Source organism: Arvicanthis niloticus, chromosome 12 (genome assembly GCF_011762505.2).
Source record: "Arvicanthis niloticus isolate mArvNil1 chromosome 12, mArvNil1.pat.X, whole genome shotgun sequence".
Lineage (NCBI taxonomy): Eukaryota > Metazoa > Chordata > Mammalia > Rodentia > Muridae > Arvicanthis > Arvicanthis niloticus.
Genome location: NC_047669.1, coordinates 67020825 through 67046283, shown reverse-complemented (window position 1 = coordinate 67046283; position 25459 = coordinate 67020825). Strand labels below are relative to the sequence as shown.

The 25459-nt window shown below is 40.2% G+C and overlaps 1 protein-coding gene across 6 annotated transcripts in view; it reads left to right on the top strand.

Moving 5' to 3' along the window:
* The window catches only part of App (amyloid beta precursor protein), a 227010-nt gene that overhangs the window by 1108 nt on the left and 200443 nt on the right, over positions 1-25459 (top strand). The window lies entirely within an intron of this gene.

The window sequence follows — 25459 nt, the reverse complement described above, 5'->3', positions numbered from 1 at the left end:
GCTCCCTTCCCCGCGCTGCGCGTCTACCCTCGAGGGCCTGGGGGTGTTGCTGGGGCCCCGCGGTCTCCCACCCCCGCATCACCACCACCTACTGGCAATCCTGTGCGGGACTGCAAAGTCCTCGCAGAGAGAGAGGGAGAGGGAGAGAAGGAGAGAGCCCAGAGTGAGGCGTGCGTCTGGAAAGGGCAGTGCCGGGTGGTGGGGAGGCTGGGGCTCCAGTGCATCAAAGGAGGCGTTTGTCTGATTAAGGTGCGGCCTCCTCAGGGGCAGTTCTGGGAACTCTAGCTTAGTCACCCTGAGGGAAGCAGGATGCTGGGGAGGGTCCTCTGGGTCCTTTTCTTTTTTTTTAAAGGGGTGCAGATAAAAGGATTGAATAGGGTGAAGATTAAGACGGAGAAGATGGCGCCTCTGCAGTGCAGCAAAGAAAAGCTGTGTGTAGGCTGCAGTCTGTGAAATCCACCCACCACTAGGTGTATAACAAGTCTTCTCCATTCATCCAACTCTCCAGCCTTCAGCAAAAGGCTTGCTTTCCCTTTTACCCAGAGATGCCTGGAAGTTGTTTGCGTGGCAGCTGGTTTTATTTCTCTTCGTTTGTACCCTCTTCACCATGTAAGCATTTGCCAATATCCCTTCCCCCATCGTCCTCCCCCCCCCCCCCCACCTCATAGTAATTTCCCCAAAAAGCAATTTCCAGCCGAGTGTTTTCCTATAATTTCGTGATGACTGTCCAGGCTATCACACTAGTATGAATTTTTATTTATTCAAATTTTTTCTCTTTTAGTTCTTAGTTGACAAGGTCATTGAACTTTTACCTCCTCTGATTTTTTTTTTAAACCCACAAGTGGCTTCAGAATCTGCAAATCACCTCAGACTGGTTTAAACAGGTCTTTTAAGAGTCTTAAGAATTTAGTGTTCCATTTTTTTTCAAAGCCATTTAATCAAGAAAATTCTGATTTCTCCGATGACCTAAGATTTTAATTGTGTAATCATTCGGTTTTTCAAATTGTCTTGCTGTACAAAAACACGACTAAGTAATTAAAGGAATAACTTTAATTTTTGGAGCTCATGTCAATTCTCAAATATTTACTTTTTTCGAGCATTAAAAAAAAAAAAAAACTTGTATAAAAAGAGTTAGGGTGTCGGCCAAGATGAACCAGATTTATGTTTTGGCTTGTGCGACTGTATGTCCTTCTTCTGCCAAACATTTGGAGATTATCCTGCAGTTGTCGACACCTTTAAAGGGTGAATGGGAGCACTACATGAGTGCCTTTTGGTAAATCACTGGAAGGATAGGTAATTCACCCTAATGAGGCTTGACAGACCTTGCAGCTCTGTGTCCACTGAAGCCACGGAATCATGAGTTGGCTGCCTTTTGTAAATCACAGAAAATCCGTCTGCTGCAGGTGGCTCTGCAAAAGAATCCATGTGAACGAGGCAAATGATGATGGGGCCTTATCTTCCAGGGAGTCTGCGTTACCTGGTTTGGGTTTTTTTTTTTTTGTTTGTTTTGTTTTTTCCTGGTATGTTGAACAGAGGCGTTCATGCATTTAGCGAACAGTGACGGCCTCATCTTGTTTGCTTGTGTAGAGCTGATAACTATCAACTTGCCTTGGTAGTGCTGGTTCCTTCACTGTCTGGGAACCTGCTGTGACTGCTGCCAAGCAGTGCTGCTCTGAATGTAGAAGCCTACTCATAGAACCACAGAAGCTGAGTTTTTTTTCTTTTCTTTTCTTTTTTTTTTGGATGGGGATCCATCAGGAGTCACCGGTTACTGCTTGCCGGTGGGAAGCCATGATACTGACAGGCTATAAATGCTTCTTTCTTGTTACCCAAGGGATATCGTCTCTCATTACACTTGTAAGGCTGCAAGCAATTAAAACATGGAACCAAGGAAATGGAAAGGTATATACAGGATCACAAAACTAAACTCAGAAATGTGGGTTTAAATTAAATAGGAGAAAAATGGCATTAGTTGGCTACTGGTTTGAAGGAAGGTGAAGTTACTTTCATGGTTAAGGTTTTTAGTTTTTAGTTTACTGCCTATGACACACCAATTTTCTATATCTATGTGTTAAAGAAGATTATCAGTTCTCCTACATATAGAAGGGAAGAAAAAGGTGCTTAATAAAATAATAGATGTTATTTTTGCAAAGGTGTTGTCTTGGGATTTACAGGGCATCTTTGATATTAATACATTTCCTTTATAATCTCTGTCTTTTATGTCAAGATGGACCTTCACAAATATACTTTAAATAGCAAGCTTCCAGAATGTAATGTTTACTTGACTGCCTATATTTTATTGCTCACCCCCACACTGGGTACAGAAGTATGCAGGAAGAATAAAGCATGCACATAATTATAAAATGGGAGTGCTATGTGCAAAAAAAGAAAGTACAGATTAGGCAAAGAAAAATAAGGACACAGTAAGTGGGGTACTGAGAAACTGTATCAGGATAAAGACCTATAATTAAAAGGAGTAAAGGGGCGAGAGGACTAGATAATCCTAGGACATTTCCTGGTTGTAAGTTTCCAGCCAGGTTTGTGTCCCAGGTCTGGGGAATGAAGGTTAAGTATTTGCATGAATTCTGTTTGCTCACACACAGACACCAGAGTGAACATGCAGGGCCTTTGTCTTATCTGTATTCCCTGTGCTTGCTTTAGAGCCAGGCACAGATAAGGTTTTACATAATGAAGGAGAGAATGAGTGTGGAGTTCAGTTTGATTCATCTCTCCTTATCTGTTCATTAGGGAAAATTTTATTGATTTATTTTTCGGCCAAATCCTGTCTCTCAGCTCTGGTTATCTTTACATAAACCCAAACCGTCTCTTCCTTCACCGAAGCTTCCATTCATCTAGGGAAGACAGAAAATAAACAGAAACTATGACAGGTGTAGGCAAGACTCTGGAACTGGGTGAAGAATTGGAAGAAGGAGGCCAAGGCTAAAAGCAGCCTGGGAGGTATCCCTAGCATCATCTTAACCAGGGGAGTAATGACAAGACAAAAAGGAGCTTCACGGTGCAAGTACCAGGAGGGAAGGGAGAAGCAGGTTTCAAAGTGCTTCCATAAGGAACATTGACCGAGAGTTCTCATCCTTGTTTAAACATCGGGATCACTATCTTTCTTTTTTTTTCTTCCTTCCTTTCCTTCTTTCTTGCTTGCTTGCTTTCTTTCTATGTTTCTATATGTGTTCTTGGGATTTCATATGAAGACTTGGGCATGATAGGCAAATGCTCAACTGCTGATCTACATCCCCATCCCAAGGATTCATGGAGATTAAAACAAAACAAGAAACAAAAAAGTTCAAGAGTGTTGCCAGAGTTCCACCCAGTACATCGGAAAGAAATCCCTGAGAGCAAGGCCTGGACATTGGCATTAAGGGAAATGAAAAAAAAAAAAATCTCTGGGCAATTTTAAAATAGAAACTGTGATTTTGAGGGCAGTTACAGATGGACCAATTTGAACCACATTCAGGATTCATCAAGCTGTTCTGAAAACAAACGAGCCAAGTCATGGCATAGCGGCTAGTAGCTGTGCAAGAAACGGGGGGGGGGGGGGGGGGGGGGCAGAGGAAAGCTCAGGTCTCCAATTCAGTCCTCTGTCTCTCCCTAAGGCTGGTGCTTCTTGACATTACCTCTGTGGCCAGGACTGCAGTCACATTCCACTCCCTGGGCTAGATGACCTTGTGGCCTCGCAGGAAACTTCTCTCACAGAGCACACACCTGCATTTGTGAGGGCCTCTGGGCTCCCAAGCCCTAACATCGTTATGTTTTTTTCTTCTGGTTTTGTTTGTTTGTTTGTTTGTTTGTTTATGCAACTGTGACATCCTTTCCCTTTCATAGTGGGATCCTTGCTACAAACCACGAAGTGTAGACTGATGACTAATACTGTCTTTTGCAAGAGCCTGTGAGTACGGTAACCTTTTGCATCTTGCATTTCGTGACCTACCCTCATGAGTGGGTGGGAAAGAGAGCAGGCGAAGGTGGGGGGGTGCGCATGCTCCCTGGATGAGCAGCAAGTATAAGCAACTATACATATTACATTACAGCCTCAGTTTGCAAACAGAGGCATTCCAGAAGAGGGGATGTTACATAGCTCTTTCCTTCGTCTAACATGGATTGTTTTGAAGAGAGACAAATATTTATTATGAAAAAAACGTTAGGTGAAAATTTTTTTTCTCCAGATTTTTCTGCCTAGGAGGTTTGACTGGTGCCACCTTTGGGATTGGAATGTCCCCAACGCTGGATTAGAATGACTGCTGTAGTAACTTATTTTAAAAGATTTTTTTTAAATGGGGGGGGGCAGCTACTAGTTTTAAAGAAACCATTCATCAAGGAATAGCTAGCTGTTATAAAAGAGGTTACAAAGAACCTGGGTTCACATATATTCAGCCCTAGCTGCAGTAATGAACAAGGAAGATATTTTCTTTTGATTTATTTTGTATGGTTCCTTTTTTTTATTTTTTGAGATGGAGATCTGTTCTGGTTAGGTTTTTTTGTTGTTGTTGTTGTTGTTGCATTGTTTTTTGTTTTTTTTTTAACTTGACAGAAACTAGCATCACTTGGGAAGAGGGACCCTTAAGTGAGAATTACCTCTATCAGATTGGCCTTTAGGGGTGTGGCATTTTCTTGACTTATGATTAATCTGGGTTGGCGTAGACAGCTATGGGTGGTGCCACCCCTGCGGAGAGAGTCCTTGGAAGAAAGCAGGCTGAGTAAACCCTGGGCGACAGTGAGCTAGCAAACATCCCTTCTCCTGTTTTACTTCCTGCCTCTAGTCTCTACTTGCACTCACATCCTTGCCTGCCCTTGGTGGGATGTAACATGTAAGATGTAATAAACCCTTTCCTTCCCAAGTTACTTTTGGCCATAGTTTTATCACAGCAACAGAATCCAGATTAGGACAGGATCTCTATGTGCCCTTGAACTTCTTGCTTCAAGTCATTCTCCTGCCTCAGCCTCCTGAGTAGCTGGAAGACAGCATCATACCACTGTGTCTCTGTGGCTATCCTTTGAAGAAGCGGACAGGACAGATTGAGCTAGGACTAGAGTATATCATGACACAAGAAAGCAGAGAATACTTTTATTTGTATTGCTATTTAAAAGTGATGTGCATGTGTGTGGTTATGCACACATGAGTGCAGTCACACCTGTGGAGATTACAGGCCTTGGATCTCCCTGCAGCTAGAGTTACAGGTGGCTGTGAATCATCTGAATTCAGGTCCTATGGAAGACCAGAAGTACTCTTAAGCCCCTCAGCCCCTGAGGAGAGAGATTTTTAAAAAGCCCCAACTCCTTGTGGAAAGAACTGGAGTGAACATTTGTCATATTGATTTTAATGTCAGGTATGTTGTTGGTCCAGAAATTTGAACCATTGAGTGTTTCTTGGATGTCTAGACAAGGCAAGCATTTCACATTGCTTTCTGTTGTGGTGACACAATACCCAAGGATAGCCAACTTAAAAAGGGGAAAGGTTTATCTTGGTTCACAGTTTGGGAGGTTTCAGTCTGTGATTGGTTGGCCCCATAATTATGGGCCAGTTGTGAGGCAGCATAGTATGGCCAACTGTTCCTGTCATAGTGGCCTGCCTGGAAGCAAACAGGAGAAGAGACCAGCATTCCAAATTTCTAAACAATTCCCACCTTGTTAATGTTTCAGTGCCTCCTGACAGGGGCCCTCATGAGACTAATCCTTTAACACACTGGCCTTTGGATCACACTTATGATTTAACCTATAAAAAACATGGATCCAGAAACCAAATGGGGGCAAGGTTCCTTGAGCATGCACTCAGAGTGCTGTATACCCTGAGGTATTAGCCATGGTTCTATTTCTGGGCTTTTGTTAAATGTGAATAATAGTATTTATCATTGTCAGAGATTAAATTATTTAATATATAATATCCTTAAAACAAGTATATAAACTGATATGTATGTATGTATGTATGTATGTATGAATATATATGATAATATGTAGGTGATAAATGACAATAACTAAGTGTTGCTGCTTTTATAGGAAGGAGGGTAGAAATGAATATATTTTTCTCATGCATAGATACAGAAATCTAAATAATCTTCATGATATTTCATTTATTAGACTAATGAACACACTTATTGTCTAATTAAGAGTAAGAGGAACTTGGCAATTTTCTGCAAGGTTGAATGAATTTACCCAGGCATGGCACAGACCTATAATTCCAGCACTGAGGAGATATCAGTGGAGGATCACAGGTTAAAGGCTAGCTTGGGCTACATAGCAAGACTATGTGGAAAAAAAAAAAAAAGATTTAAACACACCACAGGTTTTTTTTTTTTTTTTTTTTTTTTTTAGTTTTTTAAAATATCATTTATTACATATGTGATTTTCTATTTCAATTGTATTTTAAAAAATATTAGAATGATTCATGTATACACTGGAAAAACAGTACAGAAATGTGAGCGGTTTGTACAAATAGAGAGTGTTCATTTTTAGTGCATGCTAGCAGTTTTCCATGTGTTCAATATTGAGCCAGTTTATGCACTGGCCTGATTATTAACACAATTATTCGTTGGACATCTTTGGATTTGTGTGAGGAGCTGTGGACAGGCTTAGTTTAGTCTTCAGCTAAGCCTTTTCAATAAAAATGAATAATCAGGCTTTGTCATCTGAACAGAATTAGAAGATTCAAATGCCAGCCAAAGAATGTTGATCCTAGCATGGAAGGGTACAGCAGCTTCACTCAAGATAGGACATGAAGGCAGCCTTCAATCAGACTCAAAATAAAATGAGTTTATATAACCACTGTGTTAGGCTGTCCTGTCTTTTACCTATGTGTCAGTTAAAGATACATGACATGCAGAAGACATCATCAGACTTGCTCATGCACCATATTCTCTCTCTGTGTTAACATTAGTCTAACGATATTTGAAAGTTTTAGTAAATAAAACTTAAGAGTCTGTGGTTAAATTCTGGTTGCAAACAGCATGGAAGGGTCAAGAAGCAGAGGCCTTAGGACTCCAAGTGGGATTTTGTTAACCAGCCTTGTATTTAGTATTTGGATAGAGGTTGGTTCTGGTCTGGCTGAGAGTACAGAATCCATATTTAGGACTCACCCTGCTCAGAGTAGTTACAGGGAGGAAGGCCGGATGGTCTCAGAACCCTGGGTGCAAAGCCAGTGAACACACATAAGAAATGAGTAAATGGAACACGTTAGAGATGTTTTTGTAGACCATGAATCCTGAACCAAGTACAGCAATGGACATGGAACAGGGCTGGAATCTCCTCTTCTTCAGGTGTCCTGGTTTTTTTTTTGTTTTTTTTTTTTTGTTTTTGTTTTTTTTTTTTTCCTCTCCTGCTCAAAAAAATATTTCAGATTAAAAATTTCACTCAGAACGAATAAAAAAAATTACTTTGTTTTTGGTGATTTCTTGGGTATGAAAATGTTCTTTGTCTGATTCCCCATCCCCCTCAGGGAATCAAATTTGTACCATGCCCTCGTCTTCTAGAGAGCCAAATACTATCTTTATCTTCACTGAAAACAGTGAGGCATTCTAAATGATAGTGATAAATTACTCTTCCGCCTCTCTAGACACTTAGGAGAGTAAGAGATCCGTCATAGAAAGTCATTTGTGTTAAGTGAAGAAATGCTTTATCGCTCCTGTCGCCTTGCTAAATTTCAAAGCTTTAATGATACTCATATATCTTAACCCCATGGAGACGTTCTGCAGGACAATAAACATGAGACTTAATCTTACCCTGGAGGTATATTTGCATGTTTAAGATGGGCCCTTTCAGCCCTAGTTACCAAAATCCCATTTGTTCAGGTTTGCTGTGTCTCCACAACCTTCTTCTTAAAATTCATTAAAATTAAAATTAATGTTTTATAAACACATTTCTTGGTGGTTTAAAAATTACTGCTGAATAAGTTTCATTGTGTATATTTATTGTGTACAGGACTGTGTTGCATGAGAGCATTTTCATGCAAGTATATACTGTATGTTGAGGATATTCTCCCCTCTGCTCTCCTCCCCGTTCCCCCTCCCCTTCCTTCTTCTTCCCCTCCCTTTGTCTCCCTTCCCTCCTCTCCCCTCCCTTCCCCCCTCCTCCTCCTTCTCCCTCCCTTCCCCTCCCAGTTTCTTCCAGTTAGCTTCCTTGGATCTCTTAGAAGGATTCACTTCTACTTTTATATCACACATACTTATTTTTATATATCCACGTAAGATCTGGGAACCACAAACGAGAACACATACGAAAATCCATCTTTCTGAAATTGGCCTAAATAGTGTATGCTTGGTTATTTCCAGTTTCTTTCTTCTTTTATTTTTCAAGCAATATAATTTCATTCTTTATGACTGAAAATACTCCACTGGGCATGCAAACTACATTTTCATTACCAACTCCTCTGTTAGAACCTGGATTGGTTTTGTAACTTAAGTTATTATGGGCATTTTAACATTGTTTAGTTATTATGAATATATCTAAACATTGATATGTCTGCACATACTTAATTGGTATTTTACAATAAAATTAATGAAGCAATATGAATTTATTTTTGTTGTTGTTTTCTGTGCTTTGGATTAAACTCAGGCCATGTGCATACTAGGTAGGTACTCTACCCTGAGCCATTTCCCTGGCACGGAATCTCTTTTTAAAGGATTTATCATAGGAGTTAGAATATGGTGTGTTCATAGCAGTGTGTCTCATTTGTTCCCCTACTCAGGGGAACAAAACCCCATTGCATTTCATTAAAAAAAAAAAATAGAATGTTACAATCTCTCAAGACTTGGTGGTTAATCCTTGTGTGTTCCTGTTATTGAATGATTTTCAAAAGCATGATTACTTTTTTTTTAAACAAATATATCAATAATGTAAGTTGTAGAGTATAATTTATAGATAAGAGAGACCAGGGTAAATAAACACCATTTCTCAGCCCATTGTAGTTTTTAAATCATTTGTAAATGTCCTCATCGTTTTTTAAGTGATACAGCATTTTTGAAATCTCAGCTAAGCATTTTGAAGAATGATACTACAATTTACCATATGAAATGTCACATTTTATAGCAAATATTCCCCAGCCTCATAGTTAATCGCTTTTTATGGCATGTTTGCAACAAGTATAATATGGCCTCCACAATATATTAGTTTGAGGTGAAAAGTTCTTCAGACACTCCAATAGAAATGAAATGTTCAAATATGAAGATTAATTTTAAGAATATTTAATTCTTAGATACTTGTATATTAAGTTAACTACACTTAATATTAAAGTCTAATTTCTTCAGAGAAGTTGCGGGCTAAGTTTTCTTAGCTGGTGTACTAGTTACATTTTTTTTGTTGCTGTGACAAAATACTGGATGAAGGCAACTTAAGAAAGGAGGACTCCCACACACCTCCCACCCTTCTACTTCTCTCCACTTCCCACCCCCTTTCAGTGCTGGGTATTGAACTCAGGGTCAGCCTCATGCGTACTAGGCGTGAAGGCAAATGCTCTTCAAACTGAGCATCAAACTCAGCCATGAAGGACGGTTTTATGGTTGAAGGTACAAATAAACCCTCATGACTCATAAAGTCAGGGTAGCAGGGACACAAGACAACTGATCACCTTGCATCACTCATCAGGAATGCAGAGAGATGGATGCCGGTGCTCATCTGGCTTTTTTTTTTTTTCTGTCACCCTGGCATGGCGACCATGTGTGCTGCCACCCACTTGAGGATGGGTCTTCCTTCCTCTGTTAAACTCTCTCCAGAGAGCACACACATAGACACACCCAGAGTTACACTTCCTGATCACTCTAAATCCTGTCAAGTAGACATGAAGATTAACCATCACATGTAGAGACGCCTGGATTCCCAAGGGTATATTTAGAAAAGGAAAGTTAGCTTTTTCCTTGTTCCCTGGGAAGCAACAAGTGGTCAGTTGAATAAATATGTGGGTAAGAGGTAAAGGAGAATTCTACATGGAAGTGTGCTGTATGTCAATATTTTAGGTAACATATATTATCATATATATTGTATATATTACCATGTATACATATACATATGTGCATACATATATGTCTACGTATACATATGTGTGTGTGTGTGTGTGTGTGTGTGTGTGTCTGGTGAGATCACTACCCTGAGGTAAACTGAGGTATCTGAACTATTTACAGTAACATGAAAGAACATCTATAGGCTGGGATCTGCTTTGAGGCAGTTAAATATTATAAATGAAAGTGGGACTAGGGGAATATGAGGAATATTAATATTGATTGTAATGTGTCATTAATGACAACACCTTGCATCCAGAACTACTAAGAACTTGATAAATACTTTTGGTGAGTACTGTAGATATTCTGTAGTGATCAAGGGTTGCATGGTTTGGTGCATGGTAGATGGTTTAGTGGGGAAAGTGATTTCTGCTCAAACCTCATCTGAGTTCCCATCCCCAGAACCTGTATGAAAGCTGGACACATGGCACATACCTGTGAGCCCCGTGCTGGAAGGGTGGGAGAATTCTGGAGATGTACTAGTCAGCTAAAGTCCAGCAGAAATCTGAGCTACAGGGTCAGTGAGTGACCCTGCCTCAAAAGTAATGTGGACATGATAGAGGAACATCACTGTCACCTGACATTGATCTCTGACCTCTACACAAACATACTAGTTTAGTGGACTCTCTCTACACACATATATGCATACACTAAAAGAAAAGAGAAGAGAGGAGAGGAGAGGAGAGGAGAGGAGAGGAGAGGAGAGGAGAGGAGAGGAGAGGAGAGGAGAGGAGAGGAGAGGAGAGGAGAAGAGAAGAGAAGAGAAGAGAAGAGAAGAGAAGAGAAGAGAAGAGAAGAGAAGAGAAGAGAAGAGAAGAGAAGAGAAGAGAAGAGAAGAGATACATGTTTGAGAAGAGAAGAGAAGAGAAGAAAAGAAAAGAGAATACATACATCCATGTTTGATCCTGAATAGTTGAGGCAATTTCTCTTTTATGTTTTAAAGATTATGAACAAGAATAGAAAGAAAAAGCCATTGTCTTAGTCAGGGTTTGTATTTCTGCACAAAACATCATGACCAAAAAGCAAGTTGGGGAGAAAAGAATTTATTCAGCGTACACTTCCACATTGCTGTTCATCGCCAAAGGAAGTCAGGACAGGAGCTCACACCGGTCAGGAACCTGGATGCAGGGGCTGATGCAGAGGCCATGGAGAGGTGCTGCTTACTGGATTGCTTCCCCTGGCTTGCTCAGCTTGCTTTCTTATAGAACCCAAGACTACAAGCCCAGGAATAGCACCACCCACGATGGGCTGGCCCTCACATTCTTGATCACTAATTGAGAAAATGCCTTATAGCTGGATCTCATGGAGGCATTCCCTCAAGGGAGGCTCCTTTCTCTGTGATAACTCCAGCTTGTGTCAAGTTGACACACAAAACCATGCAGTACAGTTTGTTCAATAAATTTTGCTTTACAGCTTTTTCTAAAAGTTTATTACAGAAAATTTTTTATAAATACTATCAGTAACTAACAATCCCGTTTGTTCACAACTCTTCAGAGTTGGTATCTTCCCATCTAAGGGATACTCCCTCCCCCTTTAATCAAGGCAAAGTTTTTCAGCGTGGCTTTGGCTGGCTTCAAACTCACTATGTAGCCCAGGCTGTCTGTAAACATTCTCCTGCCTCAGTCTCTTGAATTTTGTGCTTCAGCCCTGACCCACCATTCCAACAATATATTTCATCAGTCTCCTGATTTGTTATGATAGTCTCAGTTGAAGTTCCTCGAAATGATTGTGTTTGAGTAAGGTAGTAGGGTAGAGAAAGAAAACACTGTATATTGGAATTAAATTATATGATCATCAAACTGAAAATTACATCATCTTTGTCATCTTAGTTTGGTGACTTATTTACTTATTCATGTTTGCCGTTTGATATTTCCATTTTGAATGTAGTGTGAAGATGATCAACACTGCTTTAAAAACAGTGTGGATTCTATTACTTGTATTTTTTTTTTTAAAAGAAATTGTACAAATTGTAATTTCCTTGGCCAGGTGGTGGTAGCCCAGGCCTTTAGTGCCAGCACTCAGAGGCAGGTGGATCACTAAGTTTGAGGCCAGCCTGGTCTACAGAGTGAGTTCCAGGAGACCCAGGCCTACACAGAGACAAACTGTCTTCTGAAAGCCAACGCTACTTTATGCCATTACGTTAACAGGCATTGAAAGTCTCATTGAGGCTATTATGATTAGCCTTGTATCTTTCTCCTGTTTGCTCAGGTTTGTTTTTTTTTTTTTAATGTTTTATGTCAAGTGTTAAATCTTTCTACACCAAAGGATTCAGAAAATTTAAGTTTGCTAAAAGGTAAGCAGAACCTTAAGATAATGTAGGTGTGTTGAGAGGGAAGGTTCTGGAACAGCCAATAAAAACTTTTTTTTCTCATTTTTTGACAGTTTTACTATGTAGTTCTGACTGTCCTGGATAGGACACTTTATCTATCTATCTGTCTATCTATCTATCTATCTATCTATCTATCTATCTATCTATCTATCTATCTATCTATTGATACATATAAATATGCATACATACATATATACATACATATATGCATACCAGGCTGGCTTCGAACTTTGCCTCATGAGTGCTGGGATTAAAGGCATGTACCACTACAATTCTGCCTAATAAAATCTCTTGATGTGAAAGTGGCTTACATTTTGCCGTTAGTTGAAGAACTGTGAAGGACTCTACTTACAAGAGTGTATTGGTAACAGTGTAAAGTTATTCAGTAAAGGATGAGAGGAGGGAATCCCTGAGGAAAAACCTGCTGGACAAAGATGTCCCTACCACTGAGTAATTTAATAACATGGCTGTCAGAGATGTCCAGGACCAAGATAATGAAGGATGAGGCATCCTAGAGGGTATACTGGAATTTATTTACTTTGCACATGCTCTTTTGTTTTTAGTATATTTTTATCAGTTCCTGGAGAATTTCATACCTGACTACAATGTTTTTTTGATCATATTCACCATGTTTTCCTCTCCTAACTTCTCTCAGATCTACTCCACTTCCTTACCATCCCTCCCAACTTTATGTCCTCTTTATAAAAATATAAGCCACCAAGTACAGTTTGTGTCAACCCTACATCCATGGATGTGGGGCCATCCCCTGGAATGTGATCTGCCCACTAGGAGCCACTCCCCTAAAGAAAACAAGCTCTCCCTCTTCAGAAGCCATCAACTGTCAATAATTCTTCAGCCAGGAATGAGGATCAGGAGCCCCTCCCCTACCAGTACTAGAATGTTGACTGGCTTGTGTAGTGGGATATTTTCCTGCTACATTTGCAATAAAGCTCAGTCATTGGGCAGTATGGAAGGTAGGTAGAGTGAGGAAAGGGAGGAGAGAGAAGGAGGCGGAGGAGGACAAAAGAAGGTTGTGGATGTACGCATGTCTCTAGCAGTCTAAAGTAGTTATAATGTCTAGGTTAGATAATTGGGCAACAATTCTAATTGTGAGGGCATCTTGTTAATTGAGCATTTCCAAATATATAAATCTATTGGATAATCTTTGAGCATTAAGATTCTACCACGTACCACAAGGCGTAGTGGGAATGGTCCTGGCTCAGCTGAGCATTGTGGGCAGCGTGGTGGATTGGCAGAGCCAGCCACCACACTGGCTCTTGTGGGTGCCAGTGTCTGTGCTACTAGCTAGCCAAAGCCGCCCCCTGCCCCTCCCCCACACACACCCCCATCCCTGTCAGAGCCAAGGAGCAGCAGGAACATGGTGGCTGCCTAGGAACAAGCAGGACAGGGCTCTGTTTTCTAAATATTACCCACTACAGGCTTGATCATGTGCACTTCTTTCACAGGCATCTGGGCCTGCTATATGTTAAGATTGCAGCAATCTTGTCATGTTTAGAAGGCACCATTTTACTTTGGTCCTTCAAAACGTCTGGCTATTAAAACCTTTTGACCCTCTTCTGTAGTGGGTCCCAAGCCTTGGGGGGAGGGAGCGTGATAGGGATGTTCTATTTGTGGCAGAACACTATACTGGGGTTTTAATAAAGAATGTGGGATCAGATTCCTTTGTTCCTTTGTATTTGTGTTGCATTGTTTTGCTTTTATGGATTGGGCTCAGAGGTTCGATTTGTCTGCTCGTGAACTTCTGAGGGTCATGTTGGAAGGACACAGATGGGAAGAATTCAGTTTGTTGACAGTGTTTCTCATGTGTGTGTTTCCAGTTGTATTTTTATCGATTTCATAAATAACTGATGAGATGAGATGAGAGAAAGGCCATTATCAACCTCTTTCCTGGAGAAGAACAGGCTTTCGATAACATATTCCAAGGATTTATTATCACATGTTAAAATGTTTATAATTTGGAAGTAACCTGGCATATTGACTCATTGCTCACTGACTCATACATATCAGAGTTTGAGCACATACAACACAGTCCCAAGTCCCTGATTCTGTTGTTAGCCAAGGAGCTGAGGTAAATGCTGAAGTTTTAATGGGATATTTGAATTTGGATATCACATGGTTCTATACCTACTCCACAATCGGTTAGGGAATTCCAGCATGGTTTCAGTGATGCTGACATTGGTAGGAAGTTATGATCTCTTTATGACAACTTTACTACACATTACTTTCCCTTCCTTGTTTACATTTTTTTAAGTCAATTCATGGTCATGTACAGAATGGTTTGTGTTTCAGCAGGAGCCCAGTCTGTAATCTCTCCGATGCTGTATATGGAGAGGTAACTTCTTCTTGTTAATTCAGCAGTCTAAAGGAGAAGGAAAAAGTAGGAAAATAATTAAGCATACTATGTCAAAGGCTACAATAAAAAGAGGTATGAAATGTCTTCACAGATGTGGCTGAGAGTCTTTGGACAGGACTTTGAGGGTAAATGGAAGTTAGCCAGAGCAGAGTGGGGTTCCCAGAGATGAAGAACAGCAAGGGGGTAAAGGTTTAGAAATAGAAACCCTAGCATCTGGGGGATCGGATGAGGGGTTTGTGGAAGAGTAACTGGGAAGTGGGATATCATTTGAAATGTAAAGGAATAAAATGATTAATAATAAAAAAAGTAGAAGCTGTTGTTATGTGGATATGAGAGTTAGGGTTTCAGAAGCCCTTGATGAATTTGAACTTCATTTCCTGAACAACAGTGTACTTTTACATGTTCTAGAAACAGCAGTGGTGACTGATAATTATAATTCATCTAGATTTAGGAGCTTTAATGAAAGATCTTGTCAATGTCTGCTTAAGCTTGACCAGTTTGTCGCACCTAGCTGCAAGGGAATCAGGTAAATGTGTTTTATTAGCAGAGTCCACTGTAGCCAGGAAAGCCATTTCAGAATCTATCAGTAGTGTTATTATTTGTTTTGTTTTGTTTTGTTTTGTTTTGTTTTGTTTTGTTTTGTTTTGTTTTGTTTTGTTTTGTTTTGTTTTGTTTGAGTCAGGCCCTCTCCATGCAGTATTGGCTACCCTGGAACTCACTATGTAGACCATTCTGGCCTCAAACTCATAGAATCCTTCTGCCTCTGCTTCCCAAGTTCTGTGCTTATAGACATCCACCACCATGCCCAGCAGGCTCTGTTTTTAAGGACAGAGGAGTCAAATATTTGGCAACAGGCTAAAATTCTGTAACACAGATAAAATGTCTTATTATGAAGGTAGTAGAGGACTATGAGAAGACCAATACATGTTTTCAATTAATGCATTAGTCTTCACGAGCAATTACAGGGCCGTTTTGGGATTTTCCCTTCACCTTTCTTACCTGCTAGCTAACCACATGGAAAGTATTTGTGGAATGAGGGAAGAGGAGGTAGAGAAGGCTTTTCATTTGTATGTGGAATCACATACAAAGACTGAGAGTAGGTCTGATTGAATTCAGAGTGTGTTTGGATTCCTGAGGAATATTTCCAACTAATGTAATGGGGGTGGGGTTGGGGGTGGGGTTGGGGGTGGGGGAGTAATTTCAGGTTCTGGAAAGAAATGGCAGCGGCTGTTTTCTTTCCCTTTTTGGTGAGCTGTCTCTTATTTCATCTAGAGGCTGGTGGTGAACTTTTTCTTCGAAAGGCATAGCAGGTGAAATGAACTTTGAGGTTTTTAGAAAGGAGCATAGTATTTAGAACCTTGTCTGAGCCAGATCTGCCCATCATACGAAATTACTTTTCTGTCACTACAGAGCTTTTTCACATCTGTTTATACTTAGCCTCTCTTACCCAGAGTGGAAAGATTTATGTAAAAGGAGAAAAGAAATCTGAATGTATGTCTTGCATCAGTGAAAATGGGGATGCCGGCTTCACATCCATTTGAACTACATATCAACTGTCTCATCATTTCAGTTATTGTAAAAGTAGCCAAATGAAGATATGTCCCTGGAAAATAGAGATGAAGATGTGGGGAAAAACTACAGTTCTACAAAGGCTTGACATGACCATCAACATTAGGGAGTGTATGGAGGGTTTGCCATAGACATTTGGTATGCGGGTAAAAGTTTCATTTAAAATGTCTCAGTGGTTTGACATACTGCACTCTGTGTAATACAAATGTCTATTAAGATTCCTCAAAAGTTTCTCTTTGTTTTATTTTCTAAGTTAGTTGGAGATTTTCACTCTCTTAAGTGCAGATGAAAGCCAAAGGAACCTGTATAAAGGTATATTTAGGGCTCCTTCAGAGGCTGCAGTTGATTGAGCTCTGTCCTGGATTCAGAATGTGACATTATTTTTAGACACAGAGGTATATGCTACCAATTAGTTGCTGGTGTGAAAAATAAGAAAAGAGAAACATGCATGGCTTTATAACAACTGTACTTATACATATATTGGAAATAGAAGTTCCAAGTTCACTATGAGGAGCCAGGGATGGCATCATTCCATGCAAGTGTTCCCTGGAGTCATTTGATCTCAACGGTTCTCTGGCCTGGACCTTTTAGTCTGCACTGTCCAATAAAAGTATCGTTGAACTATTAAAATCCAATTTGAAATTTCAAGTAGCCACATAAAAATGTAAAAGAGGATAGAAGTCAGAGACAGAGTGCATGTTTAGCATGTATGATACTCCAGGTTCTATCACCAGTACAGATTAATAGATGACAAATGATGATAGATAGATAGTTAGATAGATGATAGATAGATAGATAGATAGATAGATAGATAGATAGATGATAGATAGATAGATCAATAGATAATTCAATCCTTATTTGTAAGTCCAAATAGTCTTTCAACATGTAACCCACATAAAGCTAGTTATAAAATAAATATGCTACATGGATTTTTATATTCTGTCTTTAAAGTCTTATCTGTTGTGCATATTTTAATTCAAACCAGTCATAAGTAGCTGCCATATTGGACAGTGAAGCCTTACAAGAATGGCCACTTCCACTGTCTCACAGAAAAGCTTCATATTTAGACTCTGCCATCGCTTTCTAAACCCTTTCATTTAACAGATGAAGATGACCAGATCTAGAGATGCTGGGTTGCTTAGAAACACATGACCATTCACCGTCAGAAGCCCTAACCTGTTGTCTGACTCCTATCTCCTTCATCAGTCTTCCTTTCTCTAGGTCCTTGTTGCTGTAACTGCTGGATACTTAGGGGTCTGTGATTGTTGCTGTTGGTTAAATATTGAGCCAGGAGTCTTAAGAACATTTGATCCACTCAGAAAAGCCACTGTTTGGTTTGGTGAAAACTGTTTTGAGTAAAGTAGGAAGAACTACCGGGCATATCGACAATTCTCTGTGAGATAGTCGTAGGAGGTGATACCGGGTACAGAGGTGAGTTTGTTGGTCTTATTGTGGGCTTTGTAGGAGGAGTATATGACTTTGAATTTTGGTTGAAACGATAGCTGCCTGTTTACAAAAAGGGAGGTAAGTGGTTACCATGCAGAATTTATTGTATAGTTGTATGTGTAAACATACACATGACAAATAACTTAATACTTAACTCTTTCTGGAAATGGCAGGGTTAAGCTTTCATATTTTATATATATATTTTTTCTTGTGTTGGAAAGATGTGTGTGTGTGTGTGTGTGTGTGTATGTGTGTGTAAGGGTGTGAATGTGCTCCTATTTCTTACTCAGTTATACTTAAAGTATGATGATTTTTGACAAGTTAATCCCAGTGCATTCCTGGCATGTAAAGTATTTTCAGAATGTAAGCTCATGTGGAAATTCATTGGCTTGGTATGACGGGTCTGGGCAGGGGAGTCATAGTGTGATCCTGTGGAGGGTTCCTAGTTGCCAAGTGTTTGTTCTTCAGTGTGAAAACATGCTAGATGGGTGAACTTTTATAGCTGGAAGGCGCTTAGTTTTCATCCTTCCTAAAACATTTATCAGCCTGGATGTTTTAGACTGAGTAAGAGAGCTTTAAAGAGAGTCACATTTATTCATGTGACTTAGCTCAGTGATCTTAGATTTAGAGTTAAGTTTTCTGTCTGAATGTTGGGACTAATTCTCACCCATGGCCAGGCTTGACTCACAAAGGAACTACCGACCTTTAAGGATATTTATTTTATGTGTTTGCTTTATTTCCTGGTACAAGTCATTGGATTTTGCCTATGGTGGTTTATGTGGCTATACTTAGAAGTTTTATATCTTGTAGCAATAAGGTGAAAGTACAGGGATATGACTGAGTATTGTAGTTGATGTCTGTAATCCCAGCCAGAGGCAGGAGGATCACCAGTTCAGGGCAACCTGAGCTATATAGGCAAACTGAAAAAGAAAAAAAAAAATGGAGATTCCTCCATTTTCTTTGGCAGTTGCACGCGAATATTTAAATTCTCACTGTGCAGTTTTAAGTCAGTCCCCTTCTCCCCTTTGATAGTTTGCATAGTATGTATTAGCTCATGAAACAAAAGCTTTGAGCTGTAAGATGGTTACGGGAGTCATTTTGAAATATGTTTAAGTTGGATGGATTCGGAAAGAATACAAGTCCAAGTTAGAGTGGCTGAGGCTTCCTAGCTTCTTTCGAGGTTGATGCAGGAGGATTGAGAGCCCAGTCTGCTTTGGTTGGAGTGGGGCAGCCAGCAAGGGCCATGCAGCAAAATGTGTCTCAGAATCAACAAGTAAAAAAGAAGAGGACTGAGGTGATAGCGGAGAGACAGCGCATTTGCTTAGCGTTGTGAGGCCTTAAGATCTCTAGAATCCTGGGAGAATAAAAAAATAATTGTAAGTTCATTGTGGGAAAGTAAGAAAGACTGTACAAAAGCATGTGCTCCATCCATGATTGCCTATTTTTGTTACACCATATTTGAAAGCATTTTTGTAATTGTGCCACAGATTCCATTTCATATGTGGTTTATTTTTCCGATTAAATTTCAGCCATCATTTTTTTTTTGTAATTATAACATTTAATGAATGCATTCATTTGTTTAAAACAATTGGAGCTACTCACTTGTGCATGTGGGGCTTTGTTTGTTTGTTGTTTAGTATTTTAGTAAGTCCATGTGCTAAGTATGTGGTGACACTCGCTTATCTAGTGATCTAAACTGCTGCTGTGTTCACCCTATAATACATACTTAAAGAAAATGAGATGAGCAGACATCATAAAGATTAACAGGAATTTTAAAAAAAAGCAACCCCCCCTTAAAAACCCTAGCCTGCAGATAGAAAGAAGTATTATCCTCTCCCCCCACCAATTGAATAGCTTTATGGGCACTCATGGAGGTAGAAGTTTGTCGTAAGAAGCTGTTAGACTTGACAGGCAAACATAGCTGTGCCTTCAGTGTAGACATTAGTGATGTTGTGCTTTCAGCTTACCGGAGCTGCTCAGTGCGAACATGATCGGGTTGTCTGATTTCACAAATGTAAATAGAACATTCTCTTTCTCATTTCCTTGCTGCTAATGTCTCGCCTGGTATGATAAAGGGAAAGTTACAAGCATTAATTCTTGGAAGCTCCCAAAGGTAAGACTCCAAAGCCACCCAAGAGTACTATATTTATCTTTTAAATTCAACAATGAGGTGAAATGCTGTTTTCAGAGGTCATGGTGTAGACTCTGGCGCCCACTTAGCCAGACCTGCATCAGCTTTACTAAGGGGCTGCCTACATGTCCAGTTTTATACTCGTGTGCGGTGTATTACATAGTCTGTTGCTTGTTTACTTATTTATTCTCTTGGATACTATGGTTGTGTTCTGCCACTGAGCTAGACCCCCAGGTCCAGCTTCACTTTTAATAAGATAATACTATAAACATATAGTGACTAAATGAGGGTATACCTCATGATAAATTAATAAAACCGAATTTCCAAATCATCAGCACAACAGGAATTATCAGGGAGTACTTCAGTGTAATAGGTGAAGTCAGTTGTTGAGCCCCAACTCTACGTGAAGAAGAACTCAGATCCAGCCATGGGGAAAAAAATGAAAAGAAGTGAAATGCCTGATCTCCCGGAGCTTCCGCACGACTGGATAGATAACAAGCCAAATGCAGCAATCAATACATCCTGTGACACTGGGGATTAGTTTGGGGGTGGGGAGAAGGTTATATAAGCAAGTGAGGGACCTAAGAGACAGAGTCAGTGCGAGTGTTAATGGGAACGGAGACCAGGCACTTTGGTGTATGGATTGTTTTGACCCCAAGGCAACAGAGAAATAGCAGACACTTGAAGCTTTCACCTACTCCCTTTCTGCCTAGATGTGGCTCATTTTCCATCTTTGGTGGTGTCAGCTGTATCAGGAAGGAGTTTATCACCGATCCTGTGCACATGGCACTGACCTTAGTCTACATAAGCAAACCCTTGGTTTCTTCCATATTTTTTCTTTGCTCCATTCATAGCTGCTCTTAGCAGCTCCAGGTTTCGGCACCTCTGCATTCTTTGTTGATTGTGGCTAAACGATTTGGAAGCTCTGTGGCTGTGGAGTTTTCCATAGCCTGTTTAAAAATGTATATGTCAAATAAAATTTGTGCGTCCTGGTAATCTCCTTTTGACAGGTCCGTTTATAGGGCTACACACAAGACGGACAAGAACAGACGAGGAAGCATTTGGTTTTTTTCTTATGCAGTTATTGAAGGCAGAGGGGATGGCAAATGCAGCCTGTGGGTAGGACTTCGCCTGGGAGGAGTAGTAGACTCTCACAGATAACCCACTAATCCTGTGTAACTTTTCACTGATGGCCGAGATTGGTGAGTTCCTACAAAACCCAGTAGAACTCACAGAGTTCCTGAAGAATGTATGTTTTCATCAGAAGGACTTTATGACAGATGCCATGGTCAAACATTTCAAAAGCCCCCTAGGTTGTATAACAGTTTAGCCTTTCATTTGCATGTTAAAATTTAGGATAGTGAGAAATACTGGACCATTTTATAATCATTTCAAAGTCTGTGGGGGAAAGGAGAAAGAAAAGAATTTGCATTATAAACCTGGTGATCTGTCCTGTCAGATGGTGTGATTTGTTAGTTTTGGGATAAACATTATTCTTTATAGTACATGTGGAAATACTGTGTAAAGAAGCCCCTTGCTCGTGGTGAGAATAATAGTAATTACTAGATTGATAGCAGATACACTTTCTAGAAGTCAGGTGTGCTCAGAAGTGTGTTTCATGTAATCCCCAGATGGGGGGGGGGAGGGGTTTAAGATTGGACCACATGAACAGTCTATCCTCAGTGCCTTCTCAGTCACCCCTGCCCTTCCTATGTGCTAGAGGAAGATGGGTGGAACTCAGCTAGGAGTTCCTGTTGGGCCAGACATCCCCTCCTTCAGGAAGAGAGCCTTGGGGTAGGATGGACTGATAAGAATGCAGGCAAGCAGTGAGTCCTAAGTCATCAGTCTGTTCTCAACTGTTCTGGATCCTCCACAGATCTGCCACAGGAGGCATACTGAGGAATGAGACCCCTCTCCCACCTCCATTCTCTGCCTCTTTTCCCATCACCTCTTTTCTAGTCATCTAAATCAGCGGATCTCAATCTGTGGGTCATGACCTCATTGGAGGAAGGCAGAAGATCTTTCGCAGAGATTGCCTAAGAACATTGGGAAAGTACAGATACTTACACTATGATTCATAACATTAGCAGAATCACAGTTACGAAGTAGCAACGAAAATAATTTTACGGTTGGGGCTCACCACAACATGAGGAACTGTGCTAAAAGGTCGCAGCATTAAGAAGGTTGAGAGCTACTGATCAAAGTCCTTCCCTTTATCTCAGCTCCACATAAGGGAGCCCTCAGTGGATCTAGGGGGTCCTCCAGATCATAGGTTTGCAGATCATTACAAGATCCAGATTATGGATTTGGGTCTTGACTCGCACAGCTCAGTAGAAATGAGGCTGTTGAAGAAGAACGATTTAAGCTTAAATTTCTGTATCTACAGAATATTTGTTAGTAGTGCGGTTCAGAGAAATGCTGAGTTAAGAATAAGTTCAAAGATAACACATGGAAGGTACTGAATGAAGGATTAAAATGGCTTTTTTTTTTTTTTTAAATTTCTCAGCCCTTTTCTAACAGCTCTTTTCTGACCCTTCTGTACAGTCCTGACTGTACAAGCCAGCAACACATCCTCTTTTTACAAATGCAGGGGCCGAGAAGAGACCCTTTGCCCAAGATTCTCAGCTACTGTCAAGTAGCCGGAGGGTTTCCGCTCTAGTTGTATTTTTTTTTTTTGACTTTGCCTGTGACCAGGTTGTTAAGATTTTCAACAGGGCTTCCTTTCCTTGCTTACTCATCTCTTCGGTTCCTGACCTTTCTGAACCCTATAAAATCTGCTTAGGACGGAATCTAAAGAATGCTGATCAGAATAAGGACCACTTTCCCGTCCTTCCTCTGATTCTCCACAGTTGAGCAGGCACCAGTGACAGCCCTGGCTGCTTGACCAGCTAGAGATAGCCACCGAATTCCAGGCTGCTTGGTTTCAAAGGTCTCCACTAACCCCTTTGAAAACAAAGGATTGTTTATCACATATCAAAGCATACGGCAGGGATAATTGAGAGATCTTTTGATAGGTCACGTGGTTTCTAGCCTCTGCCCAGGCTTCTGAAGCAGGTAGTGCTCCTGCCTCGGGAAGCATTTCCCGTCTCCCAGGATCTGTTCTCTGTGTGTGACTGTACTGTAAGTGTGCACATCAGTTCACGATCGACAGTTTATTTCTCTGCCCAGGTCCCTAGAAAATAGATTCACAAAGAAAACCATCTTGTACTTTTGAGTGGCTTCAGGTAACTCTGAAATTTCATTAATTCACAAAACTTGAGTTGAACACAGCACCACCCAGTCTCTGGTTTAGGAGAGGTGCTTTTTGTTGTTATTAACCTGGGTTGGGTTAAAAGTTTTCAAGACAAGCCCCGGACCACAGGAGGGTTTTAGATTCTAGAGGAACAAGCCTTCTCTTCTCGAAATTGCTTTGCCCTGACCCCACATGTGTCAGGCCCTATCATATGTTAGGCTGTGTGATCCTGTTACCCACATCCTGTTGCTGGATCCAAGTGCTTTGAGGCTGTATTAACACGGATTAATTGAACAGTTGCCCTGTGAAAACAGATGCCCTTCACTGCTTATTTCTAATAAATTGTCAAGCCATTTAAAAGACTTCCCCTTGAAGAAGTCACATCTTCCAGAGAGGCCGTAGTAAAAGTGGAATGTTTATGTCCCAAATTAGTGTGCTATATTTAAAACCAGTGGCCTCGGCCTGACCAGGACATGATCCTCCACTGCCATGTCTCCCTCTGAATTATATAGTGAGGTCTTTGTTCCAACCCAGAAAGTGTTGAAAAGAACTGGCCATGATAAGACATCAGTCTTCAGTTATTTTATATTTTCTTTACAAATGAAAATTACAACTGACTTTGAAAACATGAAATTGAGTTTGTCCTCCTCTGAACCCAAAACTAAAATTTTAGTAACATTTTGCTTACGGGATATTGTAATAAAATACTCTTTGCTTAAGATGAAGGTATTTGTCCAGTGACATTCTGAATTAGAGCAAATTGAGAATGTGTTATAGATAATGTAATATGAAACCAGAGAAGATTCTCTCTAGTTTACAAAGATGTGCACAATACAAAGATCCAGGTATTGATCTGATGCTGTTCACAGATTGAGAAAGGCCGAGCAAATCCTATTTTGAAGTGCAATTCAAGTAAAATTAGATTCAGTGAGACTGCATCATTGGCCCTCCATTGTAGTAAATAATAAGGTGGAGGTGAGAATCTAGGCTGGTACTTAAAGGAAGTGAAATGAGCCAGAGAGATGAGCATCCCATGACCTCCCAAATGGAATATAAGCACTTGAACTTGAAAGAGTAGACACTAGATACCAGTCGATGGGAGAGATGGCAATGTAGGTCAAAGGGTAGGAATTCGCAGTTAGACATGGGTAAGTCACAGAGAGCTGAAGTGTAGGCGTTGTCACTGCAGTTAACAATAAATATTATATTCTTGAAATAGGTTTTAAGTGTTCACTCACACACATACAGAACAATATGTGTGGTGATAGGTAACTTCGTTACCTGATTGTGGTAATCGCTTAAAATGATATAGATCAAAACATTATCTCATGCATGTTGAATAAAATAATTTTGGGATACACAAGACAGGACAACTGCTCCAAGCTTAATTTGTATCTAACTGAAACGATAAGAATTTGTATATTTGCTTATTAGTTTTGAGGTGGCTCCCCTTATGTAGCCATGGCCTGAAAGTCTATATATAGACCAGACTGGCCTCATACTCACAGAGGTCCTCTTGTCTCTGCCTCTTGAGTGTTGGGAATAAAGGTAAGTACCATTATGCCCAGTGTGTGGGCATGAAATGCAAGGCTTCATGCAGGCTAGGCAAGCTCTCTGCCAACTGGATGTCGTGACTACATCTCTAGCCACTAGTTCTTAATTTTCAAAGGGGTTTTGTTTTGTTTTGTTATTAAATACAACCCCACTATGTAACCCAGGGTAGCTTTGATTTTGGTATTTTCCTGCTTCATTTTCCAAGCCAGGATTCTAGGCCTGTGCAAAAAAAATTAATTAAATAAAAAAAAATAAAAATAATAAAAAGTTAATGTCTGACAAAAGTTAGTTATTTTTGAGGGCATCTTCGTTATGTACCTTTCTCTTCCTTCGGTAAACATTACATATTAAATAGCTTACTTTAAAATCTATTCCTCAGAAACACACATTTTATGAAGCAAAACTACTTTTAGATACTTTTGTGTTCTACAGCGGCTATTAATTTTGGAGAGTATGGAATATAATATAACCATTTTTTAAAGTTCTCAAGCTGGGATTTAATCCAAGGGCCTCATGCATGTTAAGCCTGTGTCCTACCCCTGAGGCTATACTTACAGACCTCTAAGTGTTTGATCTTGAATTAAGATTTTATAACTTCCTCAAACTTATGCTGGTCTTCAAAACATTTTTTATTGCCAAAAGTCTAGTATTTGACCCATTTGTTAAGTTTTATCTATCCCTAAATTTCAGGTAGGACTCAGTTCAACTACTTTTCTGAAGTGATGCTGCTTTCATTTTGATAGGGTAGCATCTATGATAGGGAATTGGTCCAGCAAAGAAGTGGACATAGACCTGGTGCACATGAGTACACACTGTGCCATCTGTT